The sequence below is a fragment of the Prionailurus bengalensis genome, chromosome E4 (genome assembly GCF_016509475.1).
Source record: "Prionailurus bengalensis isolate Pbe53 chromosome E4, Fcat_Pben_1.1_paternal_pri, whole genome shotgun sequence".
NCBI lineage: Eukaryota > Metazoa > Chordata > Mammalia > Carnivora > Felidae > Prionailurus > Prionailurus bengalensis.
Window position 1 is genome coordinate 54,178,842 of NC_057360.1, and position 27,321 is coordinate 54,206,162.

Consider the following 27,321-nt stretch of genomic DNA (forward strand, 5'->3'; position numbering starts at 1 on the left):
GCTCGCTTAACTGAGCAAAGATTTGCTCTGCATGAAGTGGGGCTTGACTATACAAGAACCAACAGTGACAGCGAGGGTGCCGGCTGGAATCCTAACAAAGCTGCTTCCAACTTGTGCTCAAGCAAGTGGAACCAGCACTTAAGCTGAATGCTAAGGGGTTTCAATCTTGGTACCTTTTTTCCCCCCCATCATTTACCTTCTGAATAAACCCTGGGATTTTACAGGGAAAACAGCACATTAGCACCCTTAAATCACAAATCCTTGTACCTTTTTAAAAGGCTGTTGAAGATTTATTAACTTGTAGGAGCAATCATTTAATTGCTTGCCTCTGCTACACCACACGCTATTTTTTTTTTAAATGACCAAATTAAACCTGCCGCACAAATTTGTGCTTTGAAGTTCCTGCGAAAGGATCATTCCTTTGAGGGAATGGTAAAGAGAAGAAACGAAATGCTCTCCTTTGGTACAGATGTCCACACACCCCCACCTTCCCCGCCCAAGATGCCTTCATACACAGAAGCAAATCAATCTCGTTTAAATGCTTCAAATTCATTTCCCAAGCCAGGTCCAAATTTCACTGTCATTTTTCCCTCTGTAATTTCAATGAAAGCCCATAAGCATTTACAAATGGAGGAACGTCATACTTACAATTCTGGGATGTGTAATGCAGCTGTGTATCTTATGAAAAAACTGTTATGTTTATATATTGCTGTCCTTCCTGTTCAAAGACCACACCACTCGGTAAAGCTGAAGAAACTAGTGAGAAACCCAAAGTCCTTTCCACACCACCGACGTGTGAAAACCATTCTTTGAATTGAGCTGCAGTGGCAATTAGCAGAGTCTGTTGTTTGAGACTTTGTCTCTTAGGTCAAATGCAGCCCAAAGTCAACGAGATAATTTACCATCTAACCACAATGAATTTGGTGATTTGCAACCGCAGAATCAAACATTTAGGCTAATTTCCACTTCACATATATACACTAATAGGTACACACACAACTGCCCATCTGCATGTTTGGTTAGCTAGCAGTAATCCGAAGTTGTGTGTGGATAACTAGACAGCGTCTGAGTGACAGAGGCAGTGCATCTGGTTTTTTTAAGCCCTGGATGTCTTTTCCTTGGGAAGGAGCCCTGTTCCATTGCATCAGATGCCCAGTAACGCGATCTCATCAATCTATGTGAGCATCAGAAGTCCGCGCTGGTCACAAGTGAAATTCTCTTCCTTGCCAATTGAGATCGACATGTGCTGTTGTCATAAAGATCACACTATCCAATTGGACCAAATTGGTGGTCTTGAGAATAAACGAAGGTACGGTCTGTCAAAGTGAAAGGCGTCTGCAGGGCTCAAGTGTTAGGTTTCCACAAATGACAGTTTCCCGAATCTCTGTGGGTTCAAACACTGTTTTGTAATTGGAAAAAAAAAAAGGGGGGGGGGATTTTTTTTTTGTCCTTTTGGCATTTTGTTTTGTTTTGGCTCTGTTTGTTTTGTTTCAGTCTGTTTTTTAAGGCATTTATGCCCAGAGTACTACAAAGGGATAGAAGTAGGGCCTCCCTGGCAGGGACATAAAAGCGTATGGGTTTTGAAGGAGAATGTGTAACTGGAAGGCTGTTCTAACTCTCTCAAACCCAAACCTGGTTAGCTGGGAAACAGTTTTTTAGAGTCGTCCTTTCTTCCCTCTGTGGGACTTGGAACCTGGATGCTATAATTGAAAGCCAGTGTATTAAGCATAACACATCAAACTACTGTTAACACCCAGCCTCCCGCAAGGCTGCCTCCTATAACAGCTCTGTTTTCTGCCTGCGGTCTGTGCAGGCAAGTGGAACCGTCACACGCGCTGCATGCTAAAGGCCGCAGCCTTTGTCTTCTCCAAGTTCTGTCTATTTCAGAGGCTAACATGCAGCAATTAGTCTAATTAATGTGAAACAATGAGCTGTGTTACCACTTATCAAATTGATTGTTCCCCTATCAAAACAAAACAGGCTGGCTTTTTGATGTAATTTCAAGAGATGATTTGAAATGTCATGTTGCTGCAAGCCAATTACCTTATGACTAGAGTCACGGTCAACAGAATACATAATTAGCATGAGTTTGGGAAGGCTGCTTACTGCTAGTATGTTAATTAACTGTCTTTTGTCATAAAACAAAAAGGTTGTATGGAAGGTTTTGAAATAGGTCTTTTTTATTTACATTTCTTTGTGCTTATCAACGTGAGGCATGACAATGCAAAAGAATAGAAAATTTTAATTCCACTACTTCAAATTAATACTCAGCTGCAAGGTCAGGCATAATGTGCAGGCTGCAACACCATTCACCTCGCTCTAGTCCTGCCCCAGTGTATTATATTACTCGTGGAGTTAAATTAAGTATCGGGTAAAACTCGAATGGAAGAAATACTGAGCTCCACGAAACAAATCCCCTAATAGACTTCTTTTGGAGCTTCCCTGGCTTTTGTGCATCTTGTGAGGGCTGGACAGCGCTTGCCTGCCCTGGGAATTACATTCAGGTGTCGTCTTTCTATTTCAGTCTTGAAATTTGGAGAGAATAAACCCATCATCAAATGATGTTATTGCCGTTACCTCACTATGGTAGAGAGAGAATGCATAATGGGCACCTGTGGGCTTGTAAAGGAATCCTATCTGTGAGTCCAGGGCTCTGTAACTCATCTGCAGCTTCCCCTCGTATGTGATAACCTGGCAATTCCACATTCTTGATTAAGGAACCAATTCTGTATTTCTGTACTTCTTCAGCTGGAAGGCATGCTGGAGGTAGCTACAATCAGTAACTGACAATTAACAATCAAGTTCATAGCAGCCTTGAGTCATGGTTTGACATGCATATTGGTAGACTAGTCTCTGGTTTAGAGAACAAGTTGGAAGTTACCAAAATTCTAGTATTATTGTTCCACTGCCCGATGGTATTGTTTTACCGGCAAAGGTAGGCGTGACAAGTAAGTGACATGATTCATTTCCAGAAATACCAAATAAAAGCTGTGCTGTCTAGTTAACAATAGGCTTACAACCTATTGGAAATATGTACGAACCCCTCCCCTCCGCACAATGGAGTCCCAAACCCTTAGACACTTCACTTCCTGGTTCTTCCCATCTCCATTTCATGGGCTTATTATTATTATTATTATTATTTTGTGGGCTTTGTAATAAGCATGTGCCAAAGAACTGATGTCTCTGCATCACCTCAAAGAATGTACATTTGTTCCAATCAGACTACTTTTGGCCTTACACGGGCATAGGCGACTTCCGGATAAGGCTGTAACTTCTGTAGTACTCAGCCAATGAGGAATCAGGGGAGGGGTTTCACGCTAGGAGATAAATTGCCTGCTGTAAGGCCCACAGTGTGCCTGTCCGTCAGACACCCACTCTTGCAAGAACATCGATTAAAGCCTCCCTTCACTGTGCTCCGAGTCTCCGTGTCCTCCTTTAATTGGGGCAGTGGGCTTATTACGTGCTCACGGATTGGGACAATTAATACCGTTAAAATGCCCATACTACCCTAAGCCATCTACAGATTCAGTGCAATCCCTATCAAAATACCAGCAGCTTTTTTCACAGAACTAGAACAAATAATTCTCAGGTTTTATATGGAACCACAAAAGAACCCAAATAGCCAAAACCAATCTTGAGAAAGAAAAACAAAGCCAAAGGCATCATGCTCCCTGATTTCAAAATGCATTATAGGCTATAATAACTTTAAAAGTGTGGTACTTTTAAATTAAAAATTAAAACAGATACACAGATCAGTGGAACAGAATAAGAGCCCAGAAATAAGCCCACACGTTTATGGTCAGTTAATTTACAACAAAAAGGCCAACAATAACAAGGGGAAAGGAAAGGACAGTCTCCTCAATAAAGGGGGTTCAGAAAATTGGACAGCTACAGGCAAAAGAGTGAAACTTATACCATACATAAAAACTAACTCAAAATGGATTAAAGACTTGGTCTCAGGACCTGAAGCCATAAAACTCCTAGAAGAAGCCATAAGTGGTATGGTGACTTTTTAAATCTGACACCAAAAGCAAAAGCAAGAAAAGCAGAAATAAGCAAGTGGCACTACAGTCACCTAAAAAGCTTCTGCACAGCAAAGGAAACCATCAATAAAATGAAATGGCAACCTATGGAATGGGAGAAAATAATTGCAAATTACATATCTGATAAGGAGACAATATCCAAAATACACAAAGAACACACACAACTCAACAGCAAGAAAGCAAACGATCTGATTTTTAAATGGGCAGATGCTGTGTATAGACATTTTTCCAAAGAAGCCATACAGATGGTAAACAGGTACATTAAAAAAAACGCTCAACGTCACTAACCATCAAAGAAACGCACATCAAGACCCCAATGAGGGATCACCTCACTCCTGTTAAAATGGCTAGTATAAAAAAGATAAAAGGTAAGGGTCGGTGAGTATGTGGAGAAAAGGGAAACCCTCATACACTGTTGATGAGAATATAAAATTGGTGCAGTCAATGGAAAACAGTATGGAAGTCCTTCAAAAAATTAAAAATAGAACTACCATGTGATCCAGAAATTCCACTTCTGGGCATTTACCCAAAGAAAATGGAAACACTAGCTTGAAAAGATATATCCGTGTTCACTGCAACATTATTCACAGTAGCCAAGATATAGAAACAACCTAGATGTCCATCCATGGATGAATGTATAACACCTACAATATGTACAACAGGATTTTTAAGAAGCCAGCCATAAAAAATAGAATGGAATCTTACCATTTACAACAATCGACCTCCAGGGCATTATGCTAAGTGAAATAAGTCAGGACAGAGAAAAACAAACACCGTATGATCTCTCTTATATGTGGAATCTTAAAAAAAAAAAAGCTCATAGATACAGAGAACAGATTGGTGGTCATAGGGGATGTGGGGTAGGGGAGAAATGGGTGCATTGTTTTTTGTTTTTTGGGGTTTTTTTAGTTTAAATAAATTGAATACAATATTTTAAAATGTAGTGTGGAAAACATTAAATGGATGGGGCATGGTATTTTTTCTTTTGGAACACGTATGTCTCATTTGGGTGATGTAGGGTGGGGGAAGCTTGGGGTATATATAGAAAGTTGACAGGAAGGAGGCAGGGCCCAGGAATGCACAGCAGGAAAAGACTGAGATTCTCTGTAAAACTCTTCATCCCTGTGAATCCAAAATATTTTCTTGAAATTTAAGAAAAACTTAAAAATATATGAGGAATTGTGATTATAAATTTTAAAGAGGGTCGATGGGGGAGAGAGAATCAGGATGAGAATGGTTACTAAGAAACCTGGACCATGGGTGCCTGGGTTGCTCAGTTGGTTAAGTGTCTGACTCTTCATTTTGGCTCAGGTCATGATCTTATGGTTTCTGAGTTCGAGTCCTGTGTCAGGCTCTGCATTGAGAGTGCAGAGCCTGCTTGTGATTCTTGCTCTATCCCTCTTTCTCTGCCTCTCCCCTGCTCATTCTCTCTCTCTCTCTCTCTCCCTCTCTCTCTCTCTCTCTCTCTCAAAATAAATAAACTTTGAAAAAAAAAAAGAATTAAGTGGTAATAATAGCTAAGTATTGCTAAGTGCTTTTGAGATGCCAGGGTAACACTGACCCCGGTATAGTCATGAACTTAGTATGTGAGGAAGGTAGCAATAAATGAAATTTGCTAAATTCGTAGGTCAGCAGGAGGATCCTGGAGTGTGTGGCACATGCATACATTGTAATGAAAAGGTCACAGAACCTTAGTGTTGAATGAAATCTTCAACATGTACTCACCAACCTCCCTCCAATTCTTCCTACACTGGCCCTCACAGATTGAAATGAGACCCCTTTCAGGGACAAGTCTCTTTGGGGCATTTTAGAGAAATATCCACATATGTTCCAAAAGTTTTTGGATCCTTGCTGACCAAAAAATTTAGAATTTCTGAGGGGGTGTAATTCTTACTCTGAAGCTAAAGAACACATCCTAAATAACGTGAGGTGTCACAACATCTATGCTTCGGGCACTTAAGAGGATGAGACAAAGTCCATGTAAAATGACTTGGCTGAAAACAAGTCCTGTCTGAACTAGAAACTTGGATGAGCCTTGATGAGAGATCATCAGTGAATCTAAAATTAGCAAGTTGGAGACTAAACATCGGGTTTGGTAACAATCGAGTGCAACAGTATACTTGTAATATTATTTATTCTTTTTTTAATATAATTTATTGTCAAATTGGCTTATATACAACACCCAGTGCTCATCCCAACAAGTGCCCTCCTCAATGCCCAGCACCCGTTTTCCCCTCTCTCCCACCCCCCATCAACCAACCCTCAGTTTGTTCTCTGTATTTAAGAGTCTCTTATAGTTTGCCTCCCTCCCTCTCTGTTTGTAACTATTTTTCCCCCTTCCTTTCCCCCATGGACTTCTGTTAAGTTTCTCAAGATCCGCATATGAGTGAAAACATATGATACCTGTCTCTCTGACTGACTTATTTCACTCAGCATAGTACCCTCCAGTTCCATCCACAGTGCTGCAAATGGCAGCATTTCATTCCTTCTCATTTCCAAGTAGTATCCCATTGTATATATAAACCACATCTTCTTTATCTATTCATTAACTGATGGACATGTAGGCTCTTTCCATAATTTGGCTATTGTTGAAAGTGCTGCTATAAACATTGGGGTACAAGTGCCCCTATGCATCAGCACTCCTGTATCCCTTGGGCGAATTCCTAGTAGTGCTATTGCTGGGTCACAGGGCAGTTCTATTTTTAATTCTTTGAGGAACCCCCACACTGTTTTCCAGAGCGGCCGCAGCAGTTTGCATTCCCACCAGCAGTGCAAGAGGGTTCCCGTTTCTCCACATCCTCGCCAGCATCTATGGTTTCCTGATTTGTTCATTATAGCCACTCTGATCAACGTGAGGTGGTATCTCAGTGTGGCTTTGATTTGGATTTCCTCGATAGTAATATTATTTATTCTCGAACACAGCCCCCACCAAACCATACCTCAGTCCATGACATCACTATGCACAGCATCAAACTTCATTTTATAGAATTCTGTCAATGGATTTTTTTTCCTAATTTTTTTCTCAACTGGGAAGGAAAGAAGGAAAACAATTAAAAAGAGAGAAAGGGAAGATAAATGGCTGGTACTCTGCTGGTTTTTAGTTCCACGGTCTGCGTCTTTAAACACCAGGTGTTGTGCTAAATATCTGTATTACCTCTTTACGTTCTCACAGCAGCCCTGCAAGGTGGTTACTATTTTCCCAACTCTGTCTCTTTCTAAATGTTAATGATAAGTCAAGAAGGCTTAGAAAGGATAATTAATTACACCAGGGCCTTGAACTAACTCTGACTCTTAAAATTCTACTTCTTCCCACTACCCAGGCTGTTTGGTGTTTTGCTGTTTTTAAATTTTAATGTGATATCAGAAATGAATAAAGGTCTGATGCTTTGTAAGAATAAAAGAAAACCAAAAAGACCTCTGGTCATCATCATTAAAAACAGAATAAAATGAATCAGGGACAAAAACTAGCCCCACCAGGAAGCAGTTTGAGGAGTTCCATTGCTCTCATTTGAAGTCTTACAGATTGCGATTTCAGGAAAACCGGGCCATAACAACACTTTTTGTGCTGAATCCAAAGTGTTTTCTGGAAATTTAAGAAAATTTTAAAGCAAATCAATGTGTTCAGAAAACAGGGCATTTTTTTCTGCTCCATGAAAGCTACAAGTCCTCAGAAACGTTTCTTTGGGCTTTAAGCAAGCCCTAACACCAACACCGAAAGCAGCACGAAACCGAAAACAGTGTCTTCGTCAGCAGATCTAACAAGGCGTTGAGTGCCAAAGCCTGAGGGACTGTCACCCCTCTCACGTACTGAAGGGAGACAAGAGCTCTCCGGGGAACCAGCAGGAGGCAGAGTGAAGGGACATAGCGCGAGTAGTCCCACAGACACATTGTTGGGACATCAGGCACTCGGCTGGCCCCCACCGCCTTTCACAAAGCTAACCATCTCTTCATGTCAGGACAAATCGGGCAGGCCGCAGATCTTTTTCTCCTTTTCTCCCACTTCAATAGGATGAGTGCAGGGAATGAGAAAGAGAGAGACGGAGGAAAAGACGGGGACAGTTCAGTTCACATGACAACACGGCAACATAGCCACGTGCCTGAAAACAGTTCTTGAGAACTCAGAATCTTTTTAGGAGTGGTGGCCACACAGAGCAGCAGCGGGGGCCGAGTCACCCACTAGACTGGATGCTCACAGCATGAATGTCAGAAAGCAATTGCTACATGACTTGGCAGTGACACATATGTCAGTGTTTCTATGTAGTAAGTCTCGAAGAAAACGTAAAAATCTGAAAAGAGCCCAGCTGGGAAGAATATAGATAGTCTATAAGAATATAAGAGATAGCAAAATGGTATATGAGGGAGGAGACAGGCTAGGGAGAGCCTCATAATATGGTTAATGAAGAGATGAATGGCCTACAGAATACGTGGGTCAGTAACAGCACGAATAATATGTTTGTCTCTCTCTCTCTCTCTCTGTCTCTCTCTCTCTCTCTCTCTCTCTCTCTCACACACACACACACACACACACACACACACACACACACACACATTTTTGTTTATGGATTAGCTGGCCCACTTTCCAAAAAGGAATACTTGGGAACAAACAGGATATGCACATAGAAACGAGAAAATAGCCCATCTTTACACACAGCCCTGATCAAAACATACTAAACCACTGGGCTCCCCTTTAAGAGGCAAAACACATTTCAGAAAATAAAAAGAATAAAATATTAAATTACTGGATTTATTAGCAACACATATGAAGAACCTGAATTCTATAAAGATTTCTTTTTTAACCAGGAGTCTATGGTTGCTTTTGAGAAAGTGTTTGGTATGGGAGAAGATGGAACCTATCAAATAAAATGAGATAATATAAATATTTCATTTAGTCGTTATCACCTCTCTTTATGATGATGAGAAGACATTATTATCATATTTTTTATTCTAACCCATAAAAAGTGGTCAATCTTCTACATTTGTAATGGGCTACAGCACACTAATCTTAGTTTGGCATAAAGCTCATACAAACCACTCAAAATTTTCAATATAAATGTAATGACTTCTGATTTTAGGGAAAAATAACAATGCTCAAAAAACATCACTGGTTAACTCTAACTTCTCCCATTGGTCATTTATGTAAGTACGTGCACTTGCAAAAAATAAACTTTCTGCATATTCATTATGAAGAAGACGGATGATAATCAGTAGGAGAGACAGCAAATTCCTTCTTGAGGATTAGGCTCCAATTGGTTGAATTTCAACATCAACCTGGCAATTTTACTATTAAGTCAGCAGAAGTGAGTTCTTATACACTATGCCACTTTACTGCCGGAGAACATCAGGCAAAGGGAAAAGAACACGCTAGAATAAATTGTGCATTATTTCTGGCATTAGTTAAAGGAACAGAGCATTATAAGAAAAAAAATACAGTACCATTGATTTTTACAGGTGTTTAATACAGATAAGCTGAAAAAAGGGTTTCCATTTTAAGCCCAGTGATGGCTAAAGATGCATTCAAATATGTTCAAAAGCAATCTAAAGTCTTCTAAAATGGTGTTTAAGCTATTCAAGCAAAACGTAAATAGTTTTTGTCGTCGTACTGAGGAATGTAGAACAAAAACAGAGTCCAAGGAGCTGACTCTGGCACACTGCCGGCCACCGTAAAATCAGGGGGTCATTAAAACAGAGGTAATACTGTTTATCCATTACATGATCACAGGTTATTTAGAGAAAACAGTAGCAGGCTGTCCTTAGAAAGGTAGGAGGCATAATTACCCTGGAAGCCTCCAAGCCCCACTTTCAAGAGAAGACACCGAAAGAAACAATGAAGTCGAAGACTCAAATATATGTGTAAGAGAGATATTATATAAAGACACCAAATCCATGATGTTTTCCCTTGTCTGTTGTTAACACATTTCGTTAAAGTTCATCAGAAGAACAGGAAAAATTTTGTTTTTATCTGACAACACTAAGTGGATACATCTAAGTGCTTTGCAAAAACCAAATTATAAAAAAAGTTCACGTTTGCATGATCACTGGATAATTTTTCTACTTAACGTATTTTGGGGGGCCGCTGACCTCCGATTTCGTCAGTGCTCTTTGTACAACTGATTACCTAATGAGCAAGGCAACAAAAGAAAGTGCCCATTCTGACCACATTCCAAGATGCTGTAAGACAATGACAGAGACATCTGCTTTGGGCATTCTTTACCACGAACTAAGACTGGTCTTCCTTGTATTAGCAATCAGCCTCAGAAGTACATTTTGATAACTCTGGCTCAAATATAAGTCTAATTTCTATAGTTCAGATCCCTTGTACATATTTTTAACTATTCCTCCCTGTCCATGACCTTGGCCAGATACCATCTCTTTCCCAATACTACGATGATCATATCCTAACTGATATGGTGGGTGCTCTTGTGTGGACAAATCAGAGGAGCTGTAGTTAGCCAAAGCCTTCTGGTCAGCTGACCAAGAAGCATAAATTTAGTGCCTGTTTTCTATGCCATAGAGCAATGAGGACGAGGCAGACGTAAATGAGGATAAAAAGGGCTCGGTATACAAAAATATCCCTCTCCTCACAAGTATTAGAATAATTACAAAACAGCATGTTAACTAGAACAAGGAAACAGTGTAGAGCTGAACGGTTCGGTCTAAGTGTTGTGTGGTATAAGCTAGAGTCGCGGCCAAAGCTGGACAGGATTATTGTAAAGATGCCCAGTCACTGACAGGTCCCGTGAGCCTTGATGGCTGACTCATGTTCTGGATATGCTAAAGCAGAAATCCCAGGACTTGATGCTGCTGTATGATAAACACATGATATGATCAGCTAAAAGTCAGAGCACCTAGAGAAATGACCTTGACAAGCTGGTTAATGATACTTCTAGATGCTAACTAGCTCAGCTGTGCCGTCCGCATGTCTCACTTTCCATGTAAAATGTCAGGGGGCTCCTTTATGTCATCAGTACTAAGCGGACAGGTAAGGGCAGTCTCTGTAATATCAGGAACTTAGTGAGGTTTTTGAATTTAGTTATATGTGTAATATTATGGAACTTGATTAAAAAGGATGAGGGGCCATAACTCAGCCCAGAGGATATCAGAATGTATATTATATGGAGTTATACTAATATACAGGTTTTGATTCTATGTAGGTGGGGTGATGGGGTAGCAAGAATAAGTTCTGAAGCCAGAAAATCAAGACCCAAGTCTGTCTTTGACCAACATTGAACAACATTTGGTAGGTCATTTAACCCCTCAGGTGGCTTGTCTGTAAAACAGGGAAATAGAAAAGCCTGTCCCTCCTAGGGATATCATAGTGAAACTCACACAAGTTGCTATGAATGAAACTGTCCATAAATGCTTCAGCACTATACACATACAGTGGTTATTATTATTTACCTGGGTTTATACCACAAAGTCCTACTTACAGAGGGAGAAAAATCATTCAGTAAACATGCTCACTCCCTTAGGAAAGAATTCTTACCACTCTTGCGAATTTGAGGAATAGTATCTCAGTTGCATTAACTGGTGTTTATTAATGTATTATGAACGCCTGCCGTGGCATCTGATTCACAATAAAGAGATTAAGCAGACTAATTTGTCATTTATTTTCCAATGCCTGCTTTCCTTGCCCGCAGCACCACTAATATCCCAAGAGCACCTCAACCCAATTATTTCCCATTTTGCATTACTTGCAGAAAGTCGTGCTAATGTGCCCAAAAGGCTTTGCTCCTTGGTGGGGGAAAAAAAATTAAATAAATAAATAAATAAATAAATAAATAAATAGCAAAAAAGTTCCTGTTCTGCCCACCACAATACTGTTGTCATTTGGGGAAAAGAACCCCCCCCCCCCACTCCTCACCCCCACCAGAAAACTGGGCCATGTCTGATCATCAAACCAAATTAGCAGCTTGACTGTGTGGTACGCACGAGCCACAGACCTGCACTTACTTAGTATTTGTTTCGGGGGTGAAGGCAATTCCAACTGTAGAATGAAATTCACAACCTAGAGAGAGCTGAATTATACTATGCCTATATACACACACACTGTTTTGTTTGCTTATTTGGGGAATTGCGTGTCAAAATCATTCAAATAACTGGTGAATTTGACTTTTTTTTTTCTTCTCAAAAAAATTAATAACCAGTTGTTTAGCCAATTCCAAATATTAATTTGCAAATAATTTGTGAATGCAGACACAGCTCATTATTAATAGAAGAAGCATAAAGATTCCTCATTGTCTATGCTTTTTAATCCAGCCTTATAAACGTTTTTCAACCTTACCATGTAATATTTCTGCTATTTCCTTCAGTCTGTTTCACTTTGAAAATATGCTTTTTGCTTATCCCAGGAGTTTCTGTCTTGCTTAGGGCAAAATACTCCAGCACGCGTTCACAACTATGAACTGTAAACATTTCTCTACCTTATTCAGCCGAAGGCTCATAGCCCATTTAAATGCCTGTGGATCATTTCAGAAGCATACAAGACTCCACAGAGTTACCAAAAATAATTACTCTTCTAAAACTTTCCAATTTTACCAACAACATAAAGCTTATATTTAAAAACTGTGATCATTTTAGCTGTGGGGAGATACTGACTGAAAACATACTGTTTTTTATTTCAAATATGATTAGCTTCAAGAATGAGCTACAATAGATTAAGTTCATCTCTATGAGGTTATTTCTTACCATTGTTTTTTAAATCCTCCCCCTGTTTGCTTTAATCAAGAATAGGAATGTTAAGGGCTTGATGCAGGGAAGAAGCATAGATTAGTGGTTAGCATAATAGCATGAAAGTCAGGAAACACGAATTCTATTCTCGGCCAAGCGCTCTTAGGTGAGCTCATGATTTACAGCCTCAGTTTCTCCACATATAAAAGTAAAGTGTTGCACATCCCACAAATGACTATGTGCCAGGCACCGAGCTAAGCACTTTAAAAGGATTATTTTATTTAATCCTTGTAAGTAGATAATGTTGTTATCCTAATTTTACAAAGGAGGTGACTGAGGTATGGGACGTGAAATAAATGGCCCAGGGCTGCACAGACAGGAGCTGCAAAGGCTGAGTTCTAACCCATAGGCCACTCTGCTTTCTACGTGGCTGGCTTCAGCATTATTTGAAAGGGCTTCGCGGAATGGTATAGACCACATACCGATCCAGAAATTTTCCAGAATAGGGGCCCAGATGTTCCTCTCTCCTCTCTGGGGCTCTGTGGATAGGCTCCCAAATGCACCCACACCAGGTGACTCTTACCACCTGCCATGGGAGGACCCCCTCCGGCTCAGGCCTCCCTGGCTGTGCTGCACCTGGGTGCTCCCCCCACCCCACTCTGCAGTTGCGACACAGCACAGCTTTATCTGCCAACTGAACCCAGGACACGCGGGTCCAGTTGGGCACAGCTGGTGGCAGGAGGCTCAGATTTCTGATGAACTGAACACAATGCAGCAGCACAGTCACACGACCATTATGAAATCACATGCTCACTGCTAATTTTTCTAGCATCAGTGTGTGGACTATTTAAAACCTCCCTGCCCTCCACCCCCTAGCTCTTAAATGCCTTCCTCGGGGTAAAAGTTCAGCTAGGGGAATATCGGCCATATGTCATTTACTGTCATTATTTTCTTTGCAAAGTGAGGAACACACACACGAAAACTGGCTTTCAGGGGACAATTTTTACAATTGCGGGCAGCATGTGTACCAAATGGCACCCTTGCAAAGGGTAAAGAGCCAACACCGGACCTCTCTGCTCAAACCCGGTGTTTGCAGGAAAAGCCAACCCGAACTTAACCTACAGGGAGACTACGGGAATGCCTCTTTCACTACGAGGATTCATCTTCGGTATCAGAGCAAACTTGCTAAGTTAGGAGCAAAGGTTTAAAAGGTCTTAACCACCGCAGAACATCTTTGGGTGCTGTATGAAACATGGTTTTAAAATACACCACAGTGGGGAGTGCTCATTAGAAACTGTGGTCACTTAGCACATTTCATAACTGGGAAATTAACGAGTTGTCGATCTTCATGTTTCAGGACTTTGGTTAAGCAGTGAACAGTCAAAACTGTCTTTTGTGTGTGAGCCAAAAATAAATAAGAAATTCTACAGTAAAGGAACCAAAAACGTCCTGGTATTTTAACGTGCCTGGAATAAGACGGCAATTGGCAAGCACCTAACTTCCCTGAAACTCAAGAGTGTTGACATACAATTGTGAGACCAGTATCTGCACGTTTGAGAGAACGAACCTTGGTTAAGAGAAGCCTGGTATCCACTAAACCCTAACTGGAGGGAAGAGAAACAACAAATCATACATAAGACTTTTAAGATGTTTTGAAAAACCCCTCCCTATAAAGAGGCCTTTTAAAGAGGGCGAACACTGAAGAGTTCACTAGTACAGAAAGAATATCTTTCCAAAGAAGTCATTAACACAATGTGGGGCATATATCAAGGCTGAGGGAAAACATTTTTTGGTCTTTTTATATTCAAATATCCTCTTTACAAAACACTACTTTCTTTGGCTCAAAAATCAGAAATAATTTAAACAATTTTGTAGCAAAACAGCACATAGTGCCAACTGTTTTCATTAAAGAAAAAAAAAACCAATAAAAAACCCAGGAGTTTGCTGAGCCAATATAATGTGAGCAAATTTCCTTAAAAGAAAACTTGCCCTGGATACACATCAAATGACTAGAAACTTTTAGAAAACTATTTAACTTCTAGAAAACTAACTCTCCTCCTTCTTATAAATATTGAAAAAAAAACCCAGCTACAGATGCAGATGAACTGCTGAACTCAATCCTTGCTGTTTAAAATGTATTTCAATAGACTAGCCAATGTATCATCTAAGCATAAAAAAGACATACAGTAATAGCATTCTGAAAAATGAATTAAGAACACATTGTCATCAACTCCAGCAAAAATAATAAAGGTAGAAAAGATTAAGAGGCAAGCATATCTTTCTGAATTGTAAAATGGGTTTATAGGTCTTCTAATAACAACTTTTACTCAAACCTTACATAAATAGGCTTAGATGATACAAATATTATGTGGGCTGTGTGGACACTCCCAGGTTCCTAATCATGTTTAGGGATTACTTGATAGAACAGAGACATTTCATTCCAATTGGGCCAGGGGATTACAGCGAAGAAACATCTAATATTCCAATTTTTAATTTCATGCATTTTTTATTTACCTTTAATGATGCTGTATATATTCATCATCCTGAAATATTAAAACAGTATGAAAAAAGTAATAAATTGGTGGAAAATTTAGGGAATAGTAATGCAACAGCACGCAAATCATACACTATCAAGTGCTTGATACACATTTAAAATTACTGCCTACTACGGCAAAGCCAAATTCCTAGCAGATTTCTGAAGCACAAAGTCACAATAAGAAGATCAGCAGAACAGACTGAAATAATAGAATATTCATCCCTCTAATCCATATGCAATTCTTTAGGGCTTTTTTTTTTAACAATGCATATGAGGTCTGACTGTATTCAGGATTTAAATAAGTTGTCTCTCTCCTTCCTGCTCCTCTCTATTTTTATGTAAAAAAAATGTATATACAGTTATCATTTCTGCACTGCTACACCAACAGAAGACAAGGTTAGCACATTTCCTCACACCTCAAATGAAACAATAGCATTTTAAACAACAAAAGTGTTTAAAAAAATACCATTTACTCATCCCACTAAAGCCTCCTGAAGCAGCTTCTTGGGAAAAAGGAAAGTTGGTGTCATTCATGGGTGGGGGCGGGGGAGAGAAGTGGAGTGGTAGTTTTATCCCCTAATTACCAATTAATGCATTGATATAATATTACATTTAAATATTGACAAAAAGTGCTAAAGGTGTCATCTGTGAAACCTTTGCTCATCTTTGCTCATTCACCTTCTTTTGCAGATAGATGAGACGGTCTACTGGGCATTAATAAATATTGTGACAAGGAACGGAAAATTACAGAGGCATAAGCCTCCATCAGCTGGCCTGGCTTGAGCACTTCTAGGAGAGCACTTGGAATTCTGGGAGAGGAAAGGACACTGGACATTTCATGCCCAGCAGCCTCAGTTCCATGGCCAGAGACTTAGCCTGTGTTCTAATGCTGCATGTTGACAGCGGTCATCCTGCAGGAGGTATGGTGTTTTTAAATGACCTTCTTTTGATTTCTTGGTGTATTCTGATTTTTTTTCCTTTAATGAGCACCTACTACCTTATAACAAGGAGAAAAACCAACAAAACAGAAACTCCTTAAGATACTACCTACCTCCTTCTTTAAGACGCTTTCTTCAATTCACCCAAAAGAATGGTCCCTCCTTTTTTTTTCTTCTTTTTAAAGATTTTATTCTTCAGTAATCTCTACACCTAATATGGGGCTCCAACTCACAACCTCGAGATCAAGAGTTGCATGCTCTTCCCACATGAGCCAGCCAGGCACTCCTGTCCCTCCTTTAAGCTCATGTTGCTAAGCAAATCTCTTAGGGCCCATATCATATTCTGCCTCACGGTATGGTCCCCTGCTTTAAAAGTATGACTGTTATAACATTAAGTCCCTTAGGGGCAAAGGATGGGGCTTCTTTTCCATTATTTTCTCTCTTGCACTACTGATCATGGCCCTTACCACCAAGTGGGTATTTAATAATTTGTTGGTGTTGTTGTTGAATTGACTAAAACTAGTTTTATTAAGTGCTTTTATTTCTGTTATACTCCCTGTTTTTCAGCTCACTACTCCAATTAGACAAGTCTGCCAGGTGTAGATGTGGTTAGAGGCCATGCACGACGCAAAACTCAGAGATGCAACACCTTCTAGAAAGTAAATTGGAGAGGGACTTGCATGCCCTACCCTCTCAAACACAAAAAAGAGAGCACGCAGCTCTGCAGAACAAGGAAAACATTTACAGCATGTGGAGCAGAAACAAACAGTAAGATGTTGGAAACAAAAGTTCCCATTTTCACCGAGCCATAGAAAAATGTATGGGACATGACGGGGCTACACAGGCGAGAGAAGAAAAGAATTCTTCATTCCACCTAAGAAAGAGGAACAGGAATTTCTTTTGGGGAAGAGAAGCAGCTGAACCCAAATGTAACAAATATAAAAGCATAGCCTGGTAAAATTTTAAATGAGAACGGAAGCCTGAAGGAAAATTCTCACATTCCAGACCACAGCTCTTAAAATCCTTTGCCAACCCCTCTTTGCCATTTGCCTGGCAGTAACTTGTCACCATTTCTCTCTCGCTCTCACAATACACCCCAGAGTCCAGATAAACTGAGAATCCAACCAATTTTAATCCAATTCCTTCCTGAAGTTTTCTAGCTTTTTCCTTCATTCCTCTTGAAAGATATTAGGACACTTGAGGGCAAAGATATTCAAAATATGGAGGATGAATGCAAGAGGAAAAGAGAAGAAGGAACATATTAAATCTGATGTAAACTGCAGGAAAAACCAAACCTACGTCTTCTTATTCCCTGTCTTTTGTCAGAGCAAACCGCCTTCAATTCTAATTATGACATGATGATCCTATGTGCGACATACTTTCTTTTTTTTTTTTTTCTGTTCAAGTTCCCATGCCAGTCAGCCTTTCGACTCTAGGCAAACATTCAAGAATTCAGGAGTGTTCTCCAGTTCTTGTGTGAACCAAAATGTGTCAGCCCACAGCAGGTGTTTCCGTTGCTCTGAGATTCTCTGCCGAGTACATCCAGCATTTGGCCAAAGCTTCTCACGGACAATACTTTGGGCTTTGCTATTAGCCACCCAGACTTGCTAGGGTTAATAAATTACCTGATACTTCTAACTGGTGACAACAGGTCAAGGTGTCACGTGTGAGGGGGCAGAGAAAGTGGTAAGATTTTGCTAATTTACAATTCTATGCCATGAATTTCTGTGCATGAAAGCCTTCTTCCCTTTCCCATAGAAGTATCCCGTTCCTTGCCTACCTGCTCTCTCTTCAGGATTTCATGAACTTTGCTTTCCCTATCTTTGTGGGCTGCTAGTATCTGATCAGAGGTGGGTTTCGGGGGAAAATATTTCTATAGCATGAATAAACTTTACGCTTTCAAGAATAAAGTTTTTTTTTTAAATATGTATTTATTTTTGAGAGAGAGAAAGCACACGAGCTGGAGAGGGACAGACAGAAAGAGGAGGCAGAGGATCCCAAGCAGGCTCTGTGCTGACAGTAGGGGGCCTGATGCAAGGATCGAGCCCACAAACAGTGAGATCATCACCTGAGCCCAAGTCAGACGCTTAACCAACTGAGCCACCCAGGCACCCAATAAACAACATTATGTAGTTTTTGGAGCCAGACTTGTTTTCTTAGGTTAAGTTACATGTATGTGAATTCATAAAAATGTCTGAGCTAATGAGGACAGAACAGAGTCAGGCCAACTGTCACAGACAGTTGGAAAGAACCATTTGCAACACTGTTGTCTGCTCCTTTCTCCTGGGACCGATGCATGCGTTAGATTTCCCTTTAGATTTAGATTTCCTTCAGATTTCCCCCTTCTAAACCATACTCTCTTGCTGATGTTGCTATTTAGTAGGAGTTTCAGTTTTCTGGGAAAAGCGCTAAATGTTTCACCCATTCAACTGAACCATTTGAAAATTTGAGGGGTGTGGGGGGTTAATAATGGTCAAGTTTTTAAAACTGCACATGATCCAACCTAATATATTGTCACATTTGACTCTCACAATGAAATCTTGTAGGAGATACTATTATCTCCATTTCACTATTGTTATTTGTATCACGTGACTACTTATGGACAAAAGCTGGGCTATGTGGAAATAGCTGGTGGCCTCCCTGCTCTACAGTCCCTCAGTGGCTCTCCCTCCACCCTATGGCCAAGCAGGATAGGAGTTAGAACGTTGGCACAAATTTGGAAACTCTGGCGTGGTAAGTCACAGGATGCCAGACTGGAATGATTTTACTCTCTCTATAGAGATGGAGATGTATTTTTTTAGAGTTGTTTGAGGCTGACATTATTTGATAGTGAATTTCAACCTATGCCGCTTTTCTAAAACAGAGTTTCCTTATGAAATAATGGTACTCTCCGGAAGTCTAAATGGACAAGAAATTACATAAAATAACTAACACTTGGACTAAACCGATTTTTTTTCAACAAACCCAATTAAAATCATCTCAAGTGTAAAAGAGATGACGAACAACGTAAGGAAAGTTATCACCTGAAGACAAATAATGGTATCAGGGTTGTAACTGCACTCCTTAGCAAAATGCTCACACACATCAACCAACTTAAAGAAAAAAAGATGTACTGAAAGTACTAATTATTTTTTCCCAGTCCTTCCCTCTTCAACCCTTCAAACCCAGTGGCACACAATTGTTGTTTAACAAAGTGAATTGTGCAGGTGTGTGGAAGGCTTATCTTCAAGTCATCAAGGATTTATGCTACTTCTTAGACTGGGGCTGTTTCTGGGTATCATGGATTATCAGTGTGTTCCTTCATTTGTTTATATAAATGGGCCAATGGCTGTTGAAACACTTCAGAGCACTTAACTAAAGTAAACAAAGCTCGTGAACTTTAAATATCCAACAAGAGGAGCTATTGACAAGTAAGACTTTACTTAGCAAATCTCAATATCATTTGGAACCTTAATACAATCTTCCAGATTGACAAAGAGGGCATACAACTCAGACATTTATCTTAACTAAGGCTCCACGTAGAAGATGCTATCCTGATCCGAGACAAGGTTCAAAATATAATGCTTCCATCTAGTTTTGCTTGCTTTCTTTCATTGTTATTGAGGCTGAAGAGGAGTCTACCCACATTGAGAAGAGAAAGAGGGTCTTCAACTCATATTTTAGCCTTCTAGCTTTTTGATTCCCTCACTCCTTGATTCTTAAACTCAAAGATATTTCCACAGGGAAATCCTGTAATGAGAACCTTAGATTAACAGCAAGATACCTCTATTTCAGTCCCAGTGTTCCCATTATCTGAAAGACTGTGCATAACTCATGAACCCTCCCTGAGAACCACATCTTTGATCTGTAAAAAGTTGGAATAGGATTGAATGCAAAGACCTCTTTCAATTCTAATAGCCAATTATTCTTATTATTTAATGTATTTACGACGATAAAATCATCTGATTGATTTATATTGGTAGCTAGAGAAAGAGCTATAGTACTGTGGTCTATAGGGTTCTAGAAAAACACTACCAAATAGTAACAATGGTTTCTTTGTGTTGTTTCTTTTATGTTGAGAAAGAAACTAACAGCATGTCTCTCTGGTGAGTTTTGGAGATGTTAATATCATGATCCCACTGGAGATGCTGGAGAGTCATTCTTGCTATTTCCCTTTGGAATTCTGTATCTTACTTCAGTTACTTGGATGTGGCTTTCTTTGATCTAGTGCCAGGAGGGAAAACACAAAAGAAAACACATCCTTTTTAAGAAATTCAAATCACTTAATCTTATTTCCATTTTCCTTTCCAGGCTGACAAATAAGTTGATTTTCAGCTCTTCCTGAACTTTTAGGTTTTCTAATCCAACCAACTTGCTTATCATCTGGAGTGTTGTAGCCACCACGTTTCTGGTGGGAATCCAAGCTTCCTTTATGGGGTTCAAGGCATTAGACTAAAAGAGACTTCTCAGGAAACATGCAAAACTAGTGGCCTAGGATTTCCTAACTTATGGTTTAAAAAGCAGTTGTATGCACTTCAGCAGCACATATACCAAAATTGGAGGATACAGAGAAGATTAGCATGGCCTCTGTGCAAGGATGATGTACAAATTTGTGAAGCGTGCCAGACTTTTGCCTATGGCCCCACCGCCTTCAACATGCCGGGTCTAGTATGATCTGGAAAGTTAAACACGTTGGGGGCCTGGTTAGTACTTTGATGGCTACCTGTGAACACCTGGGTGCTGGAGGCTTAAAAAAAAAAAGTAAAAAGCATTAAAGTAATATTCACAACCTCTGCTACTTATCCACTGCCCTCCATCACAACAAACATGTTAGTTTTGTACACACCCTTCACAGAATGGGGCTGACTGGAGCTCTACAGGACACGGGGATAGCCTCCCAACAGCAAGGCATTTCTCCTCTTTATCCCTTTTCTGGACAGAACCAGATGCACACCTACAGTGGAGCAAAGTCCAGTGAAACTGGGAAGCAATATTCTTTGCCCCATATTCCTCGAGAACTGCCATGTTAGGGAGCATTGCCAAGGTCTTGTCACATGCCTCTCTGTGTTTTAAAGTCCTTTTTCTTCTCTTTTATGTTATTTATTTTTTATTTATTTTTTGTATATGTAAAAGCATGTATTAGAGAGAGTTTGAACAACTGAATGATAAAATGCAGTCTTAGGCACAGATGCTGCAGGGAATAGCGTTTGAAATTCTCCAACATACTAAGTTATAATTGGGTTTTAATGCATAAAATGGCTGAGCAATTTAAATGTTTAGCAAAGAAAACAGTCTTGCCTAGAGTTTATGAAGTGGGAAGCCTATTTCTTATAATGATTAACTGTGAGTCATCATTTCAAACACAAGCATCCACTGGCATCTGCCCCAGATAAGGGGTGCTGAAGGCTAACAACGATTTACCAAACTAGAGTCTTATGATGATGGATAGTAGCACATTTGTGCCTGTGAAATGAAGACGGTAAGTAACAAACCACGAAGCATGCTGACTTTACAGTCTACCTGCCCCAACTTACTAAATGAAGAATAAGGTTTTAAAAGCATATATCCAGGGCACCTGGGTGCCTCAGTTGGTTAAGCATCTGACTTCGGTTCAGGTCATAATCTCGAGGTCAGTGGGTTCGAGCCCCGCATCAGGCTCTGTGTTGACAGCTCAGATCCTGGAGCCTGCTTCAGATTCTGTGTCTTGTTCTCTGTGCCTGCCCTCCCCCAACCCCCAACCTCTCTCGCTTAAAAATAATTAAAAAAAACATTAAAAAAATATATATATTCAATGTCTGTTTGCATGTGGCCATGCTTGAAGACGGAGATTGTACTAAGATTAGGCAATCAAAAGCCTACAGAAGTTTTCACAGTGGCCTGGAGGTCTATCCTTGATAACTTGATCCATTTGGCTGCTTCTTATAAAAGCCTGACTTCATCATCATGTCTTGGACCCACACCATGAAAATCACGATAGCAATCATGATAGGCCCTCTTCCCTAACACATGACAAGGTACGCAGAAAGTGTGGGCAAAGTTACTCCTACACGTCAGTTCCAAAAGCCCTGGGCCTAGAGACAAGTCCTTCTTGTGCCGTCTTCCTGCCCAATAAGGCAAGGTTTGAATGGAGAAATCCTTGGCATGAGCCTCGGAAGAAGAATATGTGGGAACGAGCTCCACCCCTACTGGTCATAAATCTGAATACTGCTTAGATGTTCCCCTTGAAGAAAGAAAATAGTAAAACATGGGAATTAATACTCATGCTGAGTGTCCAATAGGGTAATGCAAAGACATAGTGTGAGGAGCTTTGCAAATGCAATGCATTATCATAAGGGAAATGAGGCCTCCAAATTTGCTAGCAACATTTCAGAGACTGGAAGAAGGAACAGATAGCCTGAAAATCAGGGATGGTGGATTCCAAGTTATATTTAATGCAAGACAAATAAGTTGATAAAGAGTGAGACAAGATGAGACAAGTCAGTTTGGTTCCCATTGATGCTGGAAGTATACAGTCAGTAGAGCTAAGCATCTTTGGGTTCAATCCAGTCTCTGCAACCAAATAGCATGTGACCTCAGTGAGGCTGCCTACACTCTAGGAAGCTTCTTATTTTTTAATGTTTATTTATTCATTTTTGAGAGACAGAGAGAGACAGTACACAAGCAGGGAAGGGGCAGAAAGAGAAGGAGACACAGAATCAGAGGCAGGCTCCAGGTGTCAAGCTGTCAGCACAGAGCCCGATGCAAGGCTTGAACCCACCAACTGTAAGATTCTGACCTGAGTCGAGGTCGGATGCTCAACCGACTGAGCCACACAGGCACCCCTAGGAAACTTTTTTCGATAGAGAAAGACTTAACGTAATAGATCTCCTTGGCACCAGCATCCTACCAAGGACCCTCTGGAAACATAATGATACAGTATCTTCAGGCCAACACTGAAAGTATAGTCTTATGCAGATGGGTCTCCCATTATCAACTACAAGTCCCAGACTCAAATAGAATCCATTAGCTCTTCTGTGGCAAGTCTTTCCCAACCAACGAAGCCAACCTCTTGTCTGAGTTGAAGAGTCGATCAATGTTGATTCTGTAGCATCTAGTCAGGAGCATACACTCCCAATCAAGTTTCTTATATTTTCCTCATTAACAAAACTAGGGGAACGGCAAGATGAACCTAAATACTCTTACATGTTGACACATAAGGTGGCGGAAGGTAGAGTTACTTTGAATTTAAGCTGAGTTTTAATGATAAAGTGCTCAAGTCACCATGATCTAAGCAAATGTTTAAGGAAAAAACAAACACGTGCATAGAGACAGACAGACGGTGTGCAATCAGTGAGTCAACACACAATGGCTAAAAGTACAATCTAATACAACACATTTATCTGGATTTGTAAACAAATAGTACACCGAACTGTAGTATCAGAATCAAATGCATGGTGTGGAATAACACATGCTGGCACACCTACTGACCTTGAGTGTTCAGTCCTAGCTGTGTGATCTGTGCTTGCCGGCTATATTGAGCCCAATTTACCACCTGGCTCAGAAGTCAAGACAGGTGATAAGTAGAGGTTAGTGATAATACTGCTATTAGAGTATTAGAATATTATTGGATATCATGTGAAAATTGTTTTAGAAACGTTTCTCAATTTAATTTCATCTTTATACTATTAAGGTGGGTATTATTGATCCCATTTTACAGATAAGGAAACTGAGGGTAAGGGACCAAACGCTTCTGAATCCATAGGTCTAGCTCTTAATTTTACGGCCTACTGCATAAATTCCAATTTCAGGTTGGATCCCAGAGTCTTTAGTATAACGACCCCATTACTGCTTTCGGTCCTTAGTTCAGAAAGGAAATTAAAATTATTCCTTTGTATTTTTCCATAGTTTCATTCGAGAAGGGCTTGGAGAGGTCTGCAATGATCAACTGACCAAGTAACCATTGGTCAATAACCTTCAGTATCTACAACTGGGGCAGAATTTTCATGAGAGCATTTTAGTTCTTTTCTCCTTCCCAGCTATATCAGAAGGAGAGTGACCCTCACTGCCTGTCACAGACTTTGACATTGGAGTATTGATTGCTTCAAAATGGAAAGAAAAATAGAGCTCAGATTTACAGGTTACAACCATAAAAAACTTTAGAAGAATTATTTATACCAAACGATAACAGTGTAAAATTCTGTATATAAAGGAATTATGGTCTTTTTCATTTTCTTCTTTAGGTTGGCCTGTATTCTCAAAATATTTTACAGTAGATATACATTATCTCGTTACTGGAAAAGTTACATTAAAAATAACATGGTGATGTACTGGTCTGATGATTTTATTTAAAAAGCTGTCTCTAAAATACTCTTTCTTATTGTACTAAGACATTCACCTTATTCTGTTCTGTTTTTTTAAACTTATTAAAATGTGATCTGTGGTGACATCGTATTTATCCCATGATTTCTGGTTTCTCTTTTGATTTCTATCATTTGATAGTAACTGTGGGGAATGCTGTGATAAAACTCCTAGCTCTGACCCTCACTAACTGCACAATATGGAGTAATTTAACCTCCCCATTCCCTCACCTATAAAGCAGGAATAATACTATTTCCTTGCGGTGAGGTGAAGTTTCTTAAAATTCTCTAACCCTCCATAATTTTTCTTCCCTCTTGTTTAATATAGAACTTATTTATATAAGCCACTTGACCACTTAGCCTTTCTTAAATTGACTTTTTGTCAATACTGTTGCAACAATTGGTCAAATGAATAACTGAATAAAAGGGGATACAACTGTGTCTACAGTGTCGGGTTGGATGTATGGAGAATATGAATAGTAAATCAGACCTGGTCACTCACAATCAAGTAGGACCAAATAGATCCATATAAATAAGCACAATACAAGTCAAATGCTAAGGGAAATTGGGGAAGGGGAAGGTTAATTCCAAACAGAACCAGAAGCAAGAAAGACTTCACCTGTAAGGTGGCACTGAAGAAGGGCCTTGAAAGATGGACAATATTTCATAGGCTGAAAACTGGGGGCATGATCAAAAAAAAATATGAACTTTGGAATTCTCTTTACATTCCTAGCCCCTACTATTGTGCTTACACAAATCATTTTCCACTGTTTTGTTGCTCATTATTCTCTGCTTAAACCTTAAGTCTTTGTTGGTTGAAATTAGCAATGATGGGACATCTCTCAGGCCCAAGAAAGAATCAGAGTTTGAATTTTTGGGCTATTTCCCAAAGGAATGAGAGTTGGTCTGTAGCTGGGATGCTTATAGCCCTCTTGGCTATGAAAGAAAAGGATTCTTTGATTCTTGACAATAGTCCTATTACAAAGCCAAATTTTTATCTATATTCTGCAAATTTAAGGATAGAAAGCAAGTTGCAGTTTTGTTTGGTTGATTTGGGCTTAAAACTCTGAAAACAGCTTAATGTAAGGATGTTTTTACCTGTTTTCTGTTTGATTGGTTGGGTTTTTCTGCAAAGTGCATCTTTCCCAGAAAAAAGGTATGCAGTGGCCAACGGGGGTCATGTTACCTAACCTATGTTTTCACATCTGTCATGTGGGGATGCTTATAGTACCTACACAGAGGATTATTAAAGTACATAGCAAGAATAAATGCTTTATAAATGTTGAAGACACATACCCTCTCAACAAAATTATCTATTTATTTTCGGGGGTGCAGGAGATACACATACACGCACGCACGCACGCACACACACACACACACACCCCAAACTCCCTAATGTTTTAGGGATTGCTTGTTGTCTCTACGTGTATCAGCATTTGCATTTTCTTTTTTTTTTAAGTTTTTTTTCAACATTTATTTATTTTTGCGACAGAGAGAGACAGAGCATGAATGGGGGAGGGGCAGAGAGAGAGGGAGACACAGAATCGGAAACATGCATTTTCTACTAGTAGAAAACCTAGGCACAGGGCATTAACCCCAAATGGAAAACTGGTCATAAAGAAATTATTTAATTTTTTTCATGTCTAATGAACAGGTGAAACCAAAGGCTGTATTTCAGTGGCCAGTGATGTTGCTACTGCGTTTTCAGTGATGCTGGAATAGGTAGGTAAAGAATGCTGTTCTCTCACTAGTGGTACACTGTTTATCCTTACTCTTATTAACCCATCGTCTTTGTCTACCCTGTTTTTATGACAGCCGATCGTGGTATATATACCACTCCGTGAACATTTGTCATCTCCTGGTATGCCCTGGTTAGGGATATAAACGCAGCATTAAGAATCATCCTATGTAATAGGCACACAGAAAAGGGGCTCAAGTCCTTGATAAAGAGAGGAAAACCAATGGAATAGAGATATATTAAATGACACTTAGTAGAAGACGAAGCTGTCTCAGTAAATATGAATCACATTGACAGAATGGCCATAGAGTTCACTATACAATCAACAGACTTTATGGTATTAACCTGCGAAGTTTATTCTTTCTCTGATACCATAACCATTACTTGAAGAACCATTACTTGAAGGCAGAGTTCCTGCCACACCAGAGCATGGCCATGAACACAGGTGCACATACAGGGAGAAATTTCCAAGGACAGGAGGGGTTGGGCTGGGGTTGGTCATCACCACCACCATCACCATCATCGTCACCATCATCACTGGGCCATTCATTCACTGACCACTAGCCAAACACTGCTAAATTCTTTCAGAGACCCTTTCATTTAATTCTCTCCAACTACACTATTCCCATTTTACTGATGAGGAAAATGAGGCATAGCAAGGTTAAGGGATGAGTTGAAGAAGCTATAGCTAGTAAGTGAGAAAGTCAGGATCTGAACACACTCCAAAAAGCCTCGTTCTTAACCATCCTACCTCACTGCCTTCTCACCTTTTAGGGGATTTACAGGACTAAGCAGTGACTAAAATCTCAGCAAACTCAATAACACAAAAAACGTGGTATCCGCAAAGGCCTGAGAAAAGGCCATGCTTCAAATGAAAGCATCGGGGCGCAGACAGAAAACACACACACATACACTCAGGGATTTTATTAGCATTTTCTCCCTGCTGAAACTTTTAATGCGGCACTACAATGTATTCATTGCAAGGTGCCATTAGGGCCGGGCTCACTTCAAGTGTTACCAATTCATGAGCACATTAATAACATAGTTAATATGAAGTGTTTAGAGCCTCCACATCGGTGACAAA

At 39.9% G+C, this 27,321-nt stretch overlaps 1 protein-coding gene and 1 non-coding gene across 2 annotated transcripts in view; one reads left to right on the top strand and one right to left on the bottom strand.

The window, feature by feature from the left end:
* The window catches only part of ESRRG (estrogen related receptor gamma), a 584,122-nt gene that overhangs the window by 306,117 nt on the left and 250,684 nt on the right, over positions 1–27,321 (bottom strand). The gene's annotated exons all lie outside the window — the stretch shown is intronic.
* LOC122476675 lies at positions 20,694–20,795 on the top strand. Its single transcript, XR_006295589.1, has one exon. It is a non-coding gene; the product is annotated as a U6 spliceosomal RNA (small nuclear RNA).